The sequence below is a fragment of the Elephas maximus genome, chromosome 8, assembly GCF_024166365.1.
Source record: "Elephas maximus indicus isolate mEleMax1 chromosome 8, mEleMax1 primary haplotype, whole genome shotgun sequence".
Classification (NCBI taxonomy): domain Eukaryota; kingdom Metazoa; phylum Chordata; class Mammalia; order Proboscidea; family Elephantidae; genus Elephas; species Elephas maximus.
This window is the reverse complement of record NC_064826.1, coordinates 67855259-67873893: the sequence shown is the minus strand read 5'-3', so window position 1 is coordinate 67873893 and position 18635 is coordinate 67855259. Positions and strand designations below refer to the sequence as shown.

At 41.6% G+C, this 18635-nt stretch overlaps 1 protein-coding gene across 3 annotated transcripts in view; it reads left to right on the top strand.

Moving 5' to 3' along the window:
* ASNS (asparagine synthetase (glutamine-hydrolyzing)) overlaps window positions 1-18635 on the top strand; it is a 166951-nt gene that overhangs the window by 34095 nt on the left and 114221 nt on the right. Inside the window, exons 1-3 of one of the 3 annotated variants that reach the window (XM_049893305.1) lie at window positions 6979-6997; window positions 7147-7219; window positions 10591-10729. The gene's annotated coding sequence lies outside the window, so the exon portion shown is untranslated. Of the gene's footprint in view, window positions 1-6978; window positions 6998-7146; window positions 7231-10590; window positions 10730-18635 lie in introns of those variants that run through there. The other 2 variants (XM_049893304.1, XM_049893306.1) reach the window with 2 other exon arrangements.

Genomic DNA, 18635 nt, shown 5'->3' with positions numbered 1-18635 from the left:
ACTGAGCTAAGCATTGTATTCGCTGCACTGCCTATATCTCATTTTTGGCTCACTGCAGCTCTATGGGAACTGTTCCTTGGAAACCCTAAGGGGGAGTTCTGCTCCATCCTATAGGTTCACTAAGAGTTGGAATCGACTCGATGGCAATGGGTTTTTTTTACAGCCCTATTGAAACTCTGGTGGCATAGCGGTTAAGAGCTCGGCTGCTAACTAAAAGGTTGGCAGCTCGAATTTACCAGCCACTCCTTGGAAACTCTATGAGGCAGTTCTACTGTATCCTACAGTTTCACTGTAAGTCAGAATCGACTCCATGGCAATGGGTATTTGTTTTTTTGGTTTATGAGACAGGTACTTTTCTTATACTTATTTTTCAGATGAGAAAATTAATACTTGGAGAGGCTCACACCCAAGGTAATAGAGTAGTACATGGCAGAACTGAAATTCAAACCAATGTCTGTGTCACTCGAGAGTCTATGCTGTTAACCAGTATACTATCATGCTTCTATATGATTCATGCCTTGGATAATTATCCCTTTCCAAGTTCATTATTTCTTCAGTTTTCAATCCTATCATCAGTTATTTATACTTTTGCTCATGCAGCAATGCCTGGTGGTTCCGGGCACAGGCCCTGGAGCCAGGCCAACTAGATCCAAATCCCAGGCTACCACATGCTCAATGTGTAATCTTGAGCAAACTGTTTAACCTTTTGTATCATAGATTCCTCATCTGAAAGTGGGAAATAATAGTGCCTATGTTGTGTTTTGATGCATATAAACTGCTTAAAATCATCCCTGATGTATGGGAAGTATCCAATAAGTAGCTAATATTATTTATTTGGTTGGTTATTTATTAAAAACACATAGTTAATGAGCGCTATACTCTGTTACTAAGTGTCAGGCATTGTGCTAAATTCTGGATTTAGGGGGATTACTGAGAGTCTTTCCCTTAAGGTATTCAAATCTATTGGTGGATAATAAAAGGTAGTGCTCATAAGAGGCGATACCACATACTTAGAAAGGTCATTCAGATATTGAGCAGTCAACCTAAGTTAACTACATTTAAAGAGAAAATCTTTAATGAATGGTGGAGCAAGACTCTGTAGCCAAGCTAGTGCTTCCCCACTGGAGTAAATCATATCCAAAGATGGCCACAATAATCCTTCCCATTCCACTAGCTTTTTTGCAATATGGCTTTTCGACTGTGCCTTATGCCAGTGTTATGGATTGAATCGCATCCCCCAGAAATGTGTGTTAATTTGGCTAGGCCATGATTCCCAATATTGTGTTATTTTTCACCATTTTGTGATCTGATGTAATTTTTCTATGTGTTGTAAATCCTACCTCTATGATGTTAAGGAGGCAGTTATGTTAATGAGATAGGACTCAATCTACAAGATTAGGTTTTGTCTTAAATCTATCTCTTTTGAGGTATAAAAGAGAAAAACATCCAGAGAGACAGAAGACGTCATACCACCAAGAAAGCAGTGCTAGGAGCAGAGTTTGTTCTTTGGACCTGAGGTTCCTGTGTTGGGAAGCTCCTAGACCAAGGGAAGATTAAGGACAAGGACGTTCTCCCAGAACCTACAGAGAGAGAAAATCTTCCCCTAGAGCTGACACCCTCAATTTGGACTTCTAGCCTTCTAAACTGTGAGAGAATAAATTTATCTTTGTTGAAGCCATCCACTTGTGGTATTTCTGTTATAGTAGCACTAGATAACTAAGACATCTGGGTTCTCTAGAGAAGAGAAGCCAGTGAAGTTTCTGTATACATATATATATACAGAGAGAGAGAGAGAAATTTATATCAAGGAAATGGCTCACGTGGTTGTAGAGGCTGGAAAGTCCCAAGTCCGTGGGTCAGGCTGGAAAGGCTTCTCCTGACTCATGTAGCTGCAGGGGCTGGTGAATTCAAGATCAGCAGGTCAAAAAACAGGCCTCTGGTTCATAGGCTGCAGAGGCTGACAGATCCCAAGATTGGCAAGTAAGCTGGCAGGCCTCTAGCTCTCAGACTGAGGATGCTGATGAATATCAAGATCAACAGGTAAGCTGTTAGCTCAGGTCCCAAGAACTGGAGATCAGATGAACAGGAGTCAGCTGCAGGATTCAGAGTGAGCAAAACCTGGCAAGCCTTGCCAGAAAGTCCACCTATATTTGATGCAGGCCACACCCCCAAGGAAATGCCCTTTCAACTGATTGGCTCCTCACAGCAGATCCCGTCATGGAGATGCTCATATTATATCAGATCTAATCATGGAAGTGATTACATCATTATACAATTGCCAAACTACATCATAACTGCCAAAGTACAGAGAATCATGGCCTAGCCAAGTTGACACACAACCTTAACTATCACATACTCCTTGTATCAAGAAGTGGAGTCTATTTCCTGTGTCTTTAATCTGGGATGGGCCTGTGACTTGCATTGACCAATAGAATGTGGTGAAAATGACACAGTGTGACTTGCAGGCCTAGGTCTAAAGAGGGCACACAAATTCCTTTATCAGCCTCTTGGAATCCAGCCTATGCATGAAGAAGCTGAAGCTAAATTACTGAATGAGAGACTAAGTGGGAAGACAGAAACCCAGCTGGGTGCCAGGCACATAGACCCATCCTGCAACCTTTATCGAGCTGTTCATGTGGAGGAGAGAGAGGTGGCTTCTTCCACGTCCTGTGCAAATTAGAGAGTCACGAGCAAATAAATGGTTAAATTATTTTAAGCCATTAAGTTTTGGGGTGTTTTGTTTCACAGCTACAGATACTTGGAACATAAGAGGTCTTGCAGCTTTCATTTTCAGTCTCTTATTAGCCTTGTAAAAAGCTCAGACTAGATTATGGAATGATGAGAGGCCACATGGAGAGAATGAGACCTCAGCCTTCCAACCATCCCTGCCAAGGCCCTAGATATGGGGGTGAAGTCACTTTAACCGTTCTAGCCCAACCTAATAGCCCAGAATGTAGCCATATGAGGGAGCCCAGGCAAGACCAGCAGAAGAACTGCCCAGACAACTCACAGATTCTTAGTTGTTGTTTTAAGCCAGTACATTCTGGGGTAATTTGTTATGCAGCAATAGATACCTGAAGCAACCATGATGCACCATTGATTCCCAGAAGAAGTGAAGACTATTGAGGTCCTTGGTTTATAGTGTGTTTGGAGAATAGTAGTTTTCACCACTAATCAAGAGCTCTCTATGTACTTGGGTCTTTCCATACGTTGTTTTGTTTAATCCTCACAACCCTGTAAAGTAGGTAATTTGGCAGATGAGAAAGCTAAGCTTCAGAGATGTTAAGTCACCTGCTGAAGGCCTCATAGGTAATAAGGGTCATAGCAGAATGGTAAGGTGTAATATTAATTTCTCATCCCAGGCTTTCTCCAACTTTCTTCTCTAAAGCCACGGTCTTCTGACTTGTCTCAGCACTTCCAGTCTTGCCCCCTTCATCCTCACTACTGTAGCCAGTGTTAAAAAGCATTTATGGAATCCTTTGACTCACCTACTTAATACTCTTTAATAAAACCCCACTGTCTGTAGGATGGAAACCCTGGTGGTGTAGTGGTTAAGTGCTACGGCTGCTAACCAAAGGGACGGCAGTTCAAATACACCAGGCGCTCCTTGGAAATTCTGTGGGGGTAGTTCTACTCTGTCCTATAGGGTTGCTATGAGTCGGAATCGACTTGATGGCACTGGGTTTGGTTTTTTGGTTTTGGTCCGTAGGGTGGAGTCCATGGCTTTCCCTCTTCTTTTTCCAGCCATATTTCTCCAGCTACAACCTCCTTTATGTATCTTTGAACCATGTGGAGTCACTTGCAGTACCCTAAACTCCATCTTGTGCCATCCCTCCATGCCTATGCACAGATTCCTTAGACAGGAATGCACTTACCTCCTCCACCCCATAGCACATCCACTCATCTTTCAAGACGTAGCTAAAACTTTACCTTGTCTATTAAGCTGCATTTCCTGGTCTCCTTCAGGCACAGCTGTATACTGCACACTAATACACAATCCCAATAACACTTCGTTGTTTGTAAGTCAATTTTCATCAATCAGTGTGTGAGCTTTTTTATCTTTGATTTATCCTGTGTCCTCAGCACTTAGCCTGAGCTGGTCCTTAATGAGAGAAGTGCTGCAAGAAAGGAGAGAAGTGAGGCTCAGGAAGAGTCAGATAAAATTGCCAAGGGTCTTGAATACCAAGCTGGTATAATCCAAGGCTCTGCCACCTGAATGTCCCCAAATCCCCCAGCCTTCCAGCCTTTCTCTAAAAAAATAAATTCTAAGTCTCCAGCTCCCATGCTACATTCTACGGAAAGCCAAATGCTACCTTACTCAGTCCCTCCCCACCAAGTAACTCTGGAGCTTCAGGAGGGGAAAGTTGAGTCAGGTACATAGTTCTCTTGGTCACCACTTGCTCCTGTTTTCTGCTTGTGCTGACAATTGCCATTCTTCCTGTGGCTATTTTCCACTTACTACACTGTTTCACTGTTGGTGGACTCTGTCCCTATTCTTTTGTTCTCCTAGAGCAGATTGAACATAGGCTGTGTGTTCTAGAGAATTATCAAACCTGAGGGATAGGGGAACCTCCGAATTTGTAGCCGGATGGTCAGAAGGGAGGGTGGTCCTCGGAACCCCTGAACTTGTAGCTAGTATCTAAGGCAAAGACAGTCTTGTGGAGGACTGTGCCTTTAACCTGTGAGGTTTGGCCTAACTGTGGGCAATTGGTATCAAACGTCATTTTGATGATATATTCACATGGTACAAAACTCAAACAATATTAAAAGGTGTATAGTGAAAAATCTCACTCCCACCCCTCTCCTCATCTGCCCTATTCCCTCCATTTTCTCACCCTAAGTAGTTATTTTATTAGCTTCTTTGGTATCCCTCCAGGATTTATTTATGCAAATATAATTAAATGAAAATATAGAATTAAAAAAATTTTTTGCTGTTGTTGAATATTGCTGGCAAAAGCCATGAAAATATGCTGTCTGGGTCCACTTTCAAATCTGTGCTGTCTGCTCTCTGTGGGGCCTTTCTTTTCTACCTTCCCACAGGAATGATTTCTACAGTGATGATATTTTTTAGGGAAAAAAAATTGGGACACGAAGTCTGGGAAGTACAAGTAAATTTTGGTAAAATTATGGAACTAGATAATTGGTCTTCTCTGGAAAATGTGGTCTCTTGAGCTCCATCCCTTCCTAACCCTTTCTGTTGGAGTAGCAGACTTTTACCATTGTTTAGGCTGACAGACAGAACTACACTGACCAGGAAAGAAAATGGAGAATTATTTAAAATTGAATATTAGAATATCACTATTCTGACATGGGGGGTGTCTCATTGGTCACCTTTCTTCTCAAGGCCTCTACCAGTTGCCATCTGACCAGGCCCCCTCTCCCTCTGTTGAGACCTCTCTTCCATTTTTTACTCTCCTTTCAAGTCCTGGGACTTCTACTTAACTCATCCCAGGTTGCCCCTGAAAATCCCCAATCCCTTTTTGTTTAATAAATGGAGCAATTTAGCCCTGGAGAACCACATGTGAGGCACTCATTGAGAACTCCCAGAAGTAATGGGGGACTCTTGATCAGCACAAAATTTTTGCAATCAAGTCATGTTATAATAATTTGCATTTAGATAGGAAGGCATCAGGGGCCCCCTCATTAGGATCAATGAAATTGGACTCCTGATTTATCATCTAACAAAAATTTAACCTTTTAGGTTAGTGTATTTTATGCACTTATTCCCTGTACAGTTTTTGTGGCAGACAAGGTGTGATGGTTGATTGTTTGTCAACTCGGTTTTGCCATGATTCTCAGTGTTTTGGCAGTCATATAATGTTGTGATCACTTCCCTACTGAGATTTGATATGTGATCACCCCATGATGGGCTCTGCTGTGAGTAGCCAATCAGTTGAAGGGGGGTTCCTTGGGTGTGTGGCCTGCATCAAATATAAGTGGACATTCTGGCAAGGCTCAAGGGCTTTTTGCTTGAGCTGGATCCTGCAGCAGGCTCTTGTTTGTCTGACTTCCAGTTCTTGGGACTTGAGCTAGAAGCTCGCCGGCCGACCTTGGGATTCATCAATCTTTGAAGCTTGTGAGTAAGAGCCCTGCTCTCTGACCTGATGATCTTGGGTTCACCAGCCCCTGGGGCTATGTGAATCAGGAGAAGCCTCTATCCTGACCCATAGACTTGGGACATTCCAGCCTCTATAACTGCGTGAGCCATTTCCTTAATATAAATCTCTATATATACATATATTTACACACTGTCTTGGTCATCTAGTGCTGCTATAACAGAAGTACCACAAGTGGGTGGCTTTAACAAAGAGAAATTTTTTCCTCACAGCAAAGTAGGCTTAAAGTCCAAACTCAAAACGTTAGCTCCAGGGGAAGGCTTTCTCTCTCTGTCAGCTCTAGAGGAATGTCCTTAATTTTCCTGTCAAGGAGCTTCTCAGGCACAGGGTCCCAAGGTCCAAAGGACGTGCTCTGCTCGTTTCCCTTTCCTTTTTATGTCTTGAGAGATAAAAGGTGATGCAGGCCACACCCCAGGGAAACTCCCTTTACATTGGATCAGGTATGTGACCTGGGTAAGGGTGGTGTTACAATCCCACCCTAATCCTCTTTAACATAAAATTACAATCACAAAATGGAAGACCACCACAGAATACTGGGAATCATGGCCTAACCAAGTTGATAACGCACATTTTTTGGGTGACATGATTCAATCCATGACACACACTGTATTGGTTTTGCCTCATTAGAGAACCCAGCCTGAGACACAATGTTCACCAAATATTCCAGGTATTCTTCTACATTATGCAACCTCACTTGTAGTTGTTCTGGCCAATGAGCTATGAATAGAAGTAGTGTGTGTCTTTTCTGGACTGAGACAATTAAGAGCCAGTGTGCCCTCTTTAAAAGTCCCTGGGTGGTGCAAACAGTGTGCCCTTGTCTACTAACTTAAACGTTGATGGTCCATACCCACCCAGTGGTGTGGCAAAAGAAAGGCCCGCAGGTCTGCTTCCATAAAGGTTACAGCCAAGAAGACCTTAAGGAGCAGTTCTACTCTGTAACACATGGGGTTGCCATGGGTTGGAATCGACTTGACTGCAATGTTTTTTTTTTTTTTTTTCCTGCATTTTTTGTCTCTCTCTTCTCCTGCAGCGGTGACATTGGAGGCCAAGGTACAGATGTCATAACTACAAACTGCGGGAGAGCCAGCTGTCCCACGTGGACTGTGAGTGAAAAGTAAACATTTTATTTTGATAAACCATTGATACTTTTGAGATACTAACATTAGTATTTAATGGCATGTCTGTGCTATTTGAGCCAATCTTTTTGGAAATTGAACAAATCTAAAATCTCTAAAAACAAAAGATAACGTGTGTGTGTGTATGTCTGCAAATGTGTCTCCAAGTTCTGGATGAGTTGTGATTTGAAAATCTTTATAATTGTTTATATGTTTAGAGGTCACATGGATGTACAAGTGAATTCCAATAAAAGTATTCTGCTATCTTAGCACTCCTATTCTCAAAACCAACCGAAACATTAAATATTAAATATAAGCCTGTACTTCGGTGCCTTTTCATTTACTCCTAGTTCTGTACGTTCAGATATAAGTACACTTCCTATTTGGGCCAATTCTATATTTCTTTAGGTCTTCCCAGAAACAATTATGCAAAATTATAGCTTGTTTTCTTTAAATCTTTCAAGGTAAACTTAGTAATCTTCATCTGCTATAAGGGAAGTGGTATTAAGTTGGAAACTTTCTACTTAACAGCCTGAACAAAGGTTCCTAGTAACCAACGCAATTTTCTGTTATCTAACAAGGACAAATACCAGACCCCACTCTGGCTGCTTATCTTTTCTCCTCTCAGTAATTCGGGTATTTTTTTCACACAGTGCTTATTTGGACCAAAATTTCAGTCATATTTCTATGGCTGTTATGTGATTCTCCATGTTTGTAGTACAAATATATAAGCATAATGTTTAATAGCATAAGCCTTAGAGTCAAACTCATTTGTACAGGAGTCTCATTTTATACCATGTGAATCTCAGTTTCTTTAACTCTAAAATGGGGGCAATAATCACTGTCTTATAACTAAATGAAGGAGCCCTGGTGGCACAATGGCTAAGTGCTTGGCAGCCAACCAAAGGTAGGCAGCTTGAACTCATCAGCTGCTCTGCAGGAGAAAGATGTGGCAGTCTGCTTCCATAAAGATTACAGCCTTGAAACCCTATGGGGCAGTTCTACTCTGTCCTATAGGGTCACTATGAGTCGGAATTAACTAGATGGCAGTGAGGTTTTTTTTTTTTTTTTAGTATGGTTAAATAACATATGTTAGGTGCTCACTTGTTTATGCCAAGAAATTTGGAAGACAGCTATCTGGCCAACTGACTGGAAGAGATCTATATTTTTGCCCATTCCAAAGAAGGGTGATCCAACAGAATACACAAATTATCAAACAATATCTCACGCAAGTAAAATTTTGCTGAAGATCATTCAGAAGTGGTTGCAGCAGTGCATCGATAGGGAACTGCCAGATTTCAAGTCAGATTCAGAAGAGGACGTGGAACAAGGGATATCATTGCTGATGTCAGATGGATCCTGGCTGAAACCAGAAAGTTGTTTGCCTGTGTTTTATTGACTATGCAAGGCATTCGATTGTGTGGATCACAACAAATTATAGATAACATTGCAAAGAATGGGAATTCCAGAACACTTAATTGTGCTCATGAGGAACCTGTATATAGACCAAGAGGCAATTGTTCAAACAGAGCAACAGGATACTACATTGTTTAAAATCAGGAAAGGCGTGTGTCAGGATTGTATCATTTCACCATACATATTCAATCTGTATGCTGAGGAAATAATCCAAGAAGCTGGACTATATGGAAAAGAATTGGCATCTGAATTGGTGGAAGACTTATTAACAGCCCGTGATATGCAGATGACACAACCTTGCTTGCTGAAAGTGAAGAGGACTTGAAAAACTTACTGATGAATATCAAAGACTACAGCCTTCAGTATGGATTACACCTCAACATAAAGAAAACAAAAATCTTCAGAACTGGACCAATAAGCAACATCATGATAAATGGAGAAAAGATTGACCTTGTCAAGGATTTCATTTTACAGGGATCCACAATCAGTGCCCACGGAAGCATCAGTCTGAGAGTACCAAACGACTTATTGCATTAGGCAAATCTGCTGCAAAAGATCACTTTAAAGTGTTAAAACGCAAATGAGGACTAAGGTGCACCTGGCCCAAGCCAAGATATTTTTAATCACCTCATATGTATGTGAAAGCTGGACAATAAATAAGGAAGACCGAAGAATAGATGCCCTTGAATTATCGTGTTGGTGAAGAATACTGAATATACCATGGACTGCCAGAATGAACAAACCTGGCTTGGAGGAAGTACAGCCAGAATACTCATTAGAAGCAAGGATGGTAAGACTTCATTTCATGTACTTTAGACATGTTATCAGGAGGGACCAGTCCCTGAAGAAGGCCATCCTTTTTGGTAAAGCAGAAGGTCAGCAAAAAAGAAGACCCTTGATGAGATGGGTTGACACAGTGGCTGCATCAATGGGCTCAAACATAGCAACGATTATGAGGATAGCACAAGACCAGGCAGTATTTCATTCTGTCGTACACAGGATCACTATGACTCAGAACTAACCCGAAGGCACCCAACAACAACAACAGCTAAACTCATAACCAGAACATTAGTGATGACGGAGTCAGAGAGAGGTGATTTTGAGCTTTCAGCCTCTGTAGTACAGGAAGGTACCACAGGAGGTTAGAATGGATGCCAACAGCCAGTGTTTCATATCCACCACAGAGGAAAAAAAAAAAAAAAAAACCCAGTGCCGTCGAGTGGATTCCAACTCATAGCGATCCTATAGGACAGTGTAGAACTGCCCCATAGCATTTCCAAGGAGTGCCTGGCGGATTTGAACTGCCGACCCTTTGGTTAGCAGCCATAGCACTTAACCACTACGCCACCAGGGTTTCCTCCACCACAGAGATCCCATGCAAATGAAGAGACACATTATACCAATATACCCAGCCTCTGTCTAGTTGTTGTAGTTAGGTGCTATCGAGTCAATTCTGACTCATAGCGACCCTGTGTACAACAGAACTAAACACTGTTCGGTCCTGCGTCATCCTCACAATCATTGCTATGCTTAAGCCCACAGTTGCAGCCACTGTGTCAATCCATCTCATTGAGGGCCTTCTTCTTTTTCGATGATCCTCTACTTTACCAAGCATGATGCCCTTTTCCAGGGACTGTCCCTCCTGACAACTTTATTGAGGCATAATTAATATACAATAAAGTGTACCCATTTTAATTATACTGTCCAATGAGTTTTGACAAATACGGTGTAAATTTAATTACCATCATATTCAAGATATAAAATCTTTTTATTATTCCAAAAAGTTCCTTTGTGCCCCTTTGCAGTCAACCCCTTTATCCTTCCTACCCCAAGCAACCACTGATATGCTTTCTGTTGCTACAGATTAGTTTTTTTCTGTACCAGAATGTCATATAAATGAAAAGGATGCAATAGGAAACAGCTGTTTTTAATATTTCTAATAGCTTTTCCTTGTGAAGAGTCCAGCATGGCATAGTGGAATAAGTAGGTGTGAAAACAGTTTGGGACCAGCGTCTGACCACCCCTAACTTCATGAGGTGGAAGGAGATTCAAGAGCAACAACCCAAGGCTGATTCCTGTGAGGTAAGGTTCAGACATGCCTCTTTTCTCTGCCATCTTTATCAACTCTGACAACGAATGTTCCCCCCACAGCATTCTCTACTGCGTTCAGTAATTCATTGCAATGGCCGCACAGAGCCCCCAGACCATACTCATGACTGTGGGGTTTATTAGGGAAGTAATAGTTACAATTCAGGCTCAGGAACACTTAGAATACAGTTCTTCCATCAGGACAGCCTCCTCTCAGCCCTGGTCATAGGCATGCTTCTCCCTGGCCCTCAGTCTCTGCCCAAAGGCACTCAGCTTTCTCACTACATGGGCTGGGAGGCCCACTGCGCTGTCTCCTGCTGGTCTCTCCTATGGGTCTCTCCTTCCTTGGTGGTGGTGGGCTCTTTTCTTTCCTGCATCTGGGGTCACTCATTTCAAACCCAGTGGGATGGCAAAACTGACCAATCCCAGTGGTGGGCCACAAATGCCATATCTGCACAGTCCCCGGCCTAATCACCTGGGTGGGAATTAAAAGATCATGGTGAGAAAGGCCACACAAAAGCAATCCATTACACTGCAGTAGGGTTTTTGAAGTCAGACAAACTTAGGCTTGAACCCCAGGTTTTCTATCTAACAGTTTCTGACCTTTGGCAAGTTGAACTTGCTGAGCTCCAGATTTTTTATCTGTAAAATGGTAACTTAAAATAAAACAAAAAAGTCTGTAAAGATTAGAGCTATTGTATGAAAAGCAGACAGTTGGCACCCTATGAAAGGTAACTATCGTTAGTCTTCTTGCTGATGACCAATCATTTTCTGTTTATGCAAAATTTCCAGCCCATTGCACCTGAACTATAATTCTTCTGTGGAGAATTTTATTCCTGATTTTCACATGTGACTGCCTTGATAGTGGTTAGAAGCTGTTTTCTGGAATACCAGATTGCTTAAGTTCACATCTGAGTTCTACTACTTGCTGCGTGACTTTGCACAGATTCTGAATCTTTCTGTGCCTCAGTTTCCTCTTCTGTAAAATGTGCATAATACCTAGGGTTGTTGTGAGAATTAAATGGGATAATACATGTTGACCTTAGTAAACACAATAAAGGACAGCTGTTATTAGTATCATTATTATTTCATCTTGAAAATTTCTTAAGACCTCTCAGAGTGGATTCTGTCTCTATGCCTTCACCCAAGCTACTTCTTCCAAGAGGAGTGTCTCCCTCTTTTCTGGCCAATCAAATTTTTCTACTTTAGCATCTAGGGACCTCTCCCTCCTAAAAAAAAATGTGTCCATACCTCTTATTTAGCACTTATCCCATACTTGATATTATCATTAATCACAGAATGTTTGAGAGAAGAGGTAGTTCACTGGAACCCTTTAATTTTATGTTGTTGTTAGGTGCCCTTGAGTTGGTTCCAACTCATAGTGACCCTATGTACAACAAACCAAAACACTGCCTGGCCCTGTGCCATCCTCACAACCATTGCTATGTTTGAGCCCATTGTTGCAGCCACTGTGTCAATCCATCTCGTTGAGGGTCTTCCTCTTTTTTGCTGACCCTCTACTTTTTTTTTTTTTTTTAGCATGATGTCTTTTTCCAGGGACTGGTCCATCCTGATAACATGTACAAAGTATGTGAGATGAAGTCTTGCCATCCTTGCTTCTAAGGAGCATCCTGGCTGTACTTCTTCCATGGTGTATTCAGTATTATTCGCCAACACTGTAATTCAAAGGCATCAATTCTTCGGTCTTCCTTATTCATTGTCCAGCTTTCGCATGCACGTGAGACATTTGAAAACACCATGGCTTAGGTCAGGTGCATCTTAGTCCTTAAGTGATATCTTTGCTTTTTAACCTTTTAAAGAGACCTTTTGCAGCAGATTTGCCCAATGCAATGTGTCTTTTGATTTCTTGACTGCTGCTTCCATAGCCATTGATTGTGGAGCCAAGTAAAATGCAATTCTTAACAATGTCAGTCTTTTCTCCATTTATCATGGTGTTGCTTATTGGCCCAGTTGTGAGGATTTTTGTTTTCTTTACGTTGAGGTGCGATCCATACCGAAGGCTGTGGTCTTTGATCTTCATTAGTAAGTGCTTCAAGTCCTCTTCACTTTCAGCAAGCAAGGTTGTGTCATCTGCATATCACAGTTTGTTAATGAGTCTCCCTCCAAACCTGATGCCTCACTCTTCTTCATATAGTCCAGCTTCTTGGACTAGTTCCTCAGCATACAGATTGAATAAGTATGGTAAAAGGAAACAAGCCTGATGCACAAGTTTCCAGACTTGAAACCACGCAGTATCCCCTCGTTCTGTTTGAACGACTGCTTCATGGTCTATGTACAGGTTCCTCATGATCACAATTAAGAGTTCTGGCCCATTCTTTGCAATGTTATCCATAATTTGTTGTGATCCTCACATTCGAATGCCTTTGCATAGTCAATAAAACACAGGTAAACATCTTTCTGGTATTCTCTGCTTTCATTCAGCATCCATCTGACATCAGCAATGATATCCTTTATTCCACATCCTCGTCTGAATCCTGCTTGAATTTCTAGCAGTTCCCTGTCAATGTACTGCTGTAACTGCTTTTGAATGATCCTTCTAATTTTAATTTTATAGCTGGTACAATAGAGGCCCAGGGGCAGTGGTGGCTCAGTAGTAGAATTTTTGACTTCTGTGCAGGCTTGATTCCCGTCAGTGGACCCTCATGTGCAGCTACCACCCATCTGTCATTGGAGACTTGTGTGTTGTTAGGATGCTGAACAAGTTTCAGCGGAGCTTCCAGACTGAGATGGCCTAGGAAGAAAGACCTGATAATGTACTTATAAAAATAAGCCTGTGAAAACCCAGTGGACCGTACAAGTCTGAACTACAGCCAATCATGGGGATGGCAAAAGACCGGGCAGCATTTTGTTTCATTGTACATGGGGTCCCCATGAGTCAGGGTCTAACTCCAAGGCAGCTAAAAGAAGTAACATAATAGAGGTTCAGGAGGATAAATTATTTTTCCAAGGCCATATCTTTAGAACATAGACCAGATTAGAACTTGATCTCCTAAATCTCAGTCACACCTCTACAACATGATTCAAAGGGCTTAGCAGAGTCCCTACACATACTACTTAGTAGTTCCTGGCTTATTGTGTGTTTTCTTAAAATGTACAATGAACAATTTATTTCTAGAACTAAATCCAAGAACTTTGCTAGTCACAGTGCCTAAGCTCTTGTCATTCTCCAGGAGGATTAAAGAAATGATATTTAGACCTGTCAAAACATAATCGCAAAGCTTATCAGGAAAATTATCTGAAAGTAAGTCATGTCTATTACACGATGTGAGACAGGTTCTTCTGTCTTTTCGTAGCAGGATATGCTGCACAGATTTTATATGGCGTACGTAAGTTTCTGTTGATATTGTAGTGCCAGTTCTTTTAATAACTATCTATAAATTCATGAAGTCCTGCTATATAATTGCAAAGAAAATACTTTTATCACCAGCTCATCTTTGGGTAAATACTTTAAAAAGAAATTTCAGTGATATCTTCTGCCCAGTAAAATAAAAGCCTGTACACTGCCACACAATGCAAACACAACTGGATAAAAAGTAGAAGGCCAGCAAACCACTGTTGCATTTATATGCAAGATACTAGTTGGACAGCTTGTCGAGGCCTGAGGAACTGATATAGAAATGTTATCTCTGACAGTTATATCTATATACACATGCCACTTTGGACTTCAGTGGGGAATGAATGAGGAGGTACAGTATGCATATTCCGGAGAGGGAGGAAGAAGAGAGGAGGAACATGAGAAAGCAAGGAAGGATACTTCCTTTTATGTAAAGAAAGTTGAACAGCAGCCCCCTTTCTCACGATTTTTAAACCATGGTGTTGTGGGGGTCACCAAGACCACCCTCAGATTCAGTGATTTTCTAGAAGAATTCACAGAACTCAGCATGTATTTGTACTTATGGCTACGATTTATTACCATGAAAAGATACAAATCAAAATAAGAAAAAGGCGCATGGGGCAAATTTGGGAGAAAATCAGGCACAAGCTCTAAAGGTCCTCTAACAGTAGTTTTAATTCCTCCAGCAATGAGTTGTGCAACACATGCAAAGTGTTGTCTACCAAGGCAGCTCATTAGTGACACAGTAGCCAAGATTGTTATTGGGGGTTGGTCACATAGGCACCTCTGCCTACCATGTGCCAAATTCCAGACTCCCATAAGAAAAGCAAGTGTTCAACATAGCTCATATTGTTTGCATAAACAATATAGCCATAATCAGCCACCTTTGTTATTTAACGAAAGTTTTACATCAGTGTCAAGAAGTCTTTACCCACCAAGCTCCCAGATGCCAGCCAAGGGCCAATCTTGCGAGCAGGCATTTTATGAGGATAGCAGTCTCAGGTCTGCTATGTTAACTCTTGTGCATACACTATTTTCTTCATTCCATCATGCATAGAGGCATACAAAGAGCAGCTACTATTAACCCATTGAACTGATAAGTAATCAGTAGCACAGAGAAGTTGAATGGCTTGTCTAAAGTTATATTTAGTTAGATGGCTAGGCTATCTGGACTGGGACCATATGTCTGGGGAGTTGGTTCTGGCTGTTAATTTGGTTCCTCAGTTCTTCTCAACATTGCATCTGCTGGGGCTGCTAAGATGCTGTCAAGATGGCTTCTTCACTCACATGTTTGGTGCCTGGGCATGGACGGCTAGAATGGCTGGGCCTAGAGCTCTATCTATGTAGACTCACCACATAGCTACTTTGGGTTTTCCTCACAGGATGGTGGTCTCAGATTCTTGACTTCTTACGTGGTGGTGTTTCTCCCAGAGCAAGCATTCTAAGAGACTTGGGTGGAAGTCCTAGAACATCACCTGTCACATTCTATTAGTTAAACAACTCCCTAAGGCCAACCCAGATTCAAGGTAAGGAGGGCTAGACTCCAACTCTCAATAGCAGGAATAGCAAAGAATTGGTAGCCATCTTAAATAATTTACCTGTGTATTGTAACACGTATTCATTTCTATTATAGTTATTTACTTTGCATGTCTTATCTCTCGCACTAGGCTACAAGTTTAGTGAGGACAGGAGCCTAGTCTGCATTAGTTTCAGTTCCCTACAGTGTTTAGAAATACTTAGCTTACAAAAAAAAAAAAAAAAACCCCAAATCAAAAAACAAACCCGTTGCCATCAAGTCAATCCTGACTCATAGTGGCCCTATAGGACAGAGTAGAACTTCCCTATAGGGCTTCCAAGGAGCGGCTGGTGGATTCAAACTACCAACTTTTTGATTAGCAGCTGTAGCTCTTAACTGCTGCACCACCAGGGCACCCATAAAACCATTGCCATTGAGTCAATTCTGGCTCATTGCAACCCTATAGTAATTATATGTTGAATAAATGAATGTTACTAAAAGCACTATACTAAGTTATTGAAAATTCATTATCTTACGTAATTTTTACAGCAAACTTGTGAGCTTGGCATTGTTCTTATTCTTATGTTTTAGAAAAAAAAATGAGGAAACTGAAGCACAGAGTGGGGACATTATTTCCCTCAGGGCATATAGATAGCACCAGGATTTGAACTTAGACTGACTCTAGAACATGTGGTAACTCACTATACTCTATTTCTTTCTTTCATCCTGGGCTGGACTTTGAAGGAAGAGGAAATCCCTAAAAAATCTAGTTACACTACAGAGCTGTGCAAAGAGTTAGGATGTTAGGAGTGTGTGGCCCTTTATTTAGCTCCTTTTCCTTTTCAATTGGAGAAGTAGGGAGGGAGAATGAAGAGAAGGGCAAAGAACAGTCATAGGCCTCAAAGGCATTCTAATTTACAAGGCTGTGTTCTGTATTCTTGAATTTTATGTAATCTTGAGCATTGGTAATCTTGAAAAACTGCTGTTTTTATCTGTAAAATGAACACAAATAAGTGAGATAAATAACTGAAAAATGGCAAGAATCCTCTACCATGTTACATGAGCTTTGGGTTATCCTGAACCCTGAAATAGTATTGTTTTCATTTGTAAAATCATATTGCAAAGACATTGAGTTAGGGGGTAAAATGACTGACTTCTGATGTATCTGTCGAGATTGCATTGTTTTTCCTTGAAATAATAAAGGTGAATGATTACATCATCACCAAGGCTACAAAGTCATGGAAGACCTTTCCTTAAGAGAGTAGATATTTCTGAGTGGAAGGGATTGAAGGGGAGTACAGAGTATCTGAAAGTAGAGGCAGGAAGAGGACAAGCGTGAGGAAGGAGGAAGTTAAATCATAAAAGCTGTCCATTGGACAGTTTTCCCTGGGCAGGTGACTGGGGCTTATAGGACTAATAGGACTGTTAGGAGAAGTTCTGCAAGTAACCAAAAACCTAACATAATAGTGGATGACACAAGTTAGAAATTTATTTTTCACTGACATTAGAACACTTCTAGAGGAGAACAGTTCAGAGCTTATATGGCTCCATGGGCTTCAGGAGTTTCAACTCTTCTTATCCTGTTCCTCTGTGCATACCGCGAACTCACCCAAGCCAATTCAGTGGCACGCAGTTCTTAGGGTCTTTTTGGTAGATAACAGTAGGTTTGAAATGAAAGGATTAGCTACTTTCCTAAGCCTTGCTACCAAGCCATGTGGAAAGCAGGTCTCAGAACAAATTCTGTTGCAAAAGCAAATACTTACTAGGTAAACACTTGTTTATACCGAAAACCAAACCCAGTGCTGTCGAATCGATTCCGACTCATAGCGACCCCATAGGACAGAGTAGAACTGCCCCATAGAGTTTCCAAGGAGCACCTGGCGGATTCGAACTGCCAACCCTTTGGTTTGCAGCTAAGCAAGCTTAAAAACAATTCATATAATTTGTTCCCTAAATTAAATGAAATTCCAGCTGTCTCACCTTTCAAGTGCTCCAGTCATACCTGGCATGAAAAATTCAATTGAGTCAGGCATGGCAACATTCCAGAACCAGGAATTCTTTTCTGTATAGTCAGCATGGGGCAGTTAAACAAACACATGGAGACCAAAGGCTAGACATAGGCACTTAGGGAGTAAGCCTCAGGCACCATTACTAAAGGCCCAGGCTGCATGGCTCACTGGATGATTTTACTCCATTCAGACAAAGGTGAGGAGTGGAATCAACTAGATGGCAATAGGTTTTTTTGGGGGGGGGGGGAGGGGGTAGTTACCTTCGGTTCCTCAGTTGGCACAAAGGGTTAAGCTAACTGAAAGTTTGGAACCCACTTAGAGATACAGCCTCGAAAACCCTATGGAGCGTTCCTATTCTGTGCAATCGGGGTCCCATTGACTCTGACAGCAACAGACAATAACCTTATCTTAAACCAAACACCTGTTGCCATGGAGTCGATTCCAACTCATAGGGACCCTGTAGGACAGAGTAGAACTGCCCTGTAGGGTTTCCAAGGAGCGCTTGGTGGATCCGAACTGCCGACCTTTTGGTTAGCAGCCGAGCTCTTAACCACTGCGCCACCAGGGCTCCTACCTTATCTTAAATACTTGAAATTTAATCAATGTAAGCTCCTTTCTAGCATTCATTATGCTTGTTTGTGTGTTGATAATTTTACTCTTAACAACCTATTTCTGCAATTCACTGAGATCATTATCAAAGAATCTGGTGTTGATATAGTTGTGGTTGACAGAAACAAGTCATTTCTAGAATATGGGCTTTCTGATGGGAATATTAGCTACTACCTCTGGAGCGAGGAGCCCTGATGACACAGTGGTTGAATGCGTGGCTGCTACCCAAAAGGTCAGTGGTTAGAACCCACCAGCTGCTCCACAGGAGAAAAGACCTGGAGATCTGCTCCCATAAAGATTATAGCCTAGGAAACCCTGTCGGGCAGTTCTGCTCTGTCCTGTGGGGTCACTCTGCACCGGGATTTACTCGACAGCACACAACAACAACAACCATCTCTGGAGTGTGCACTT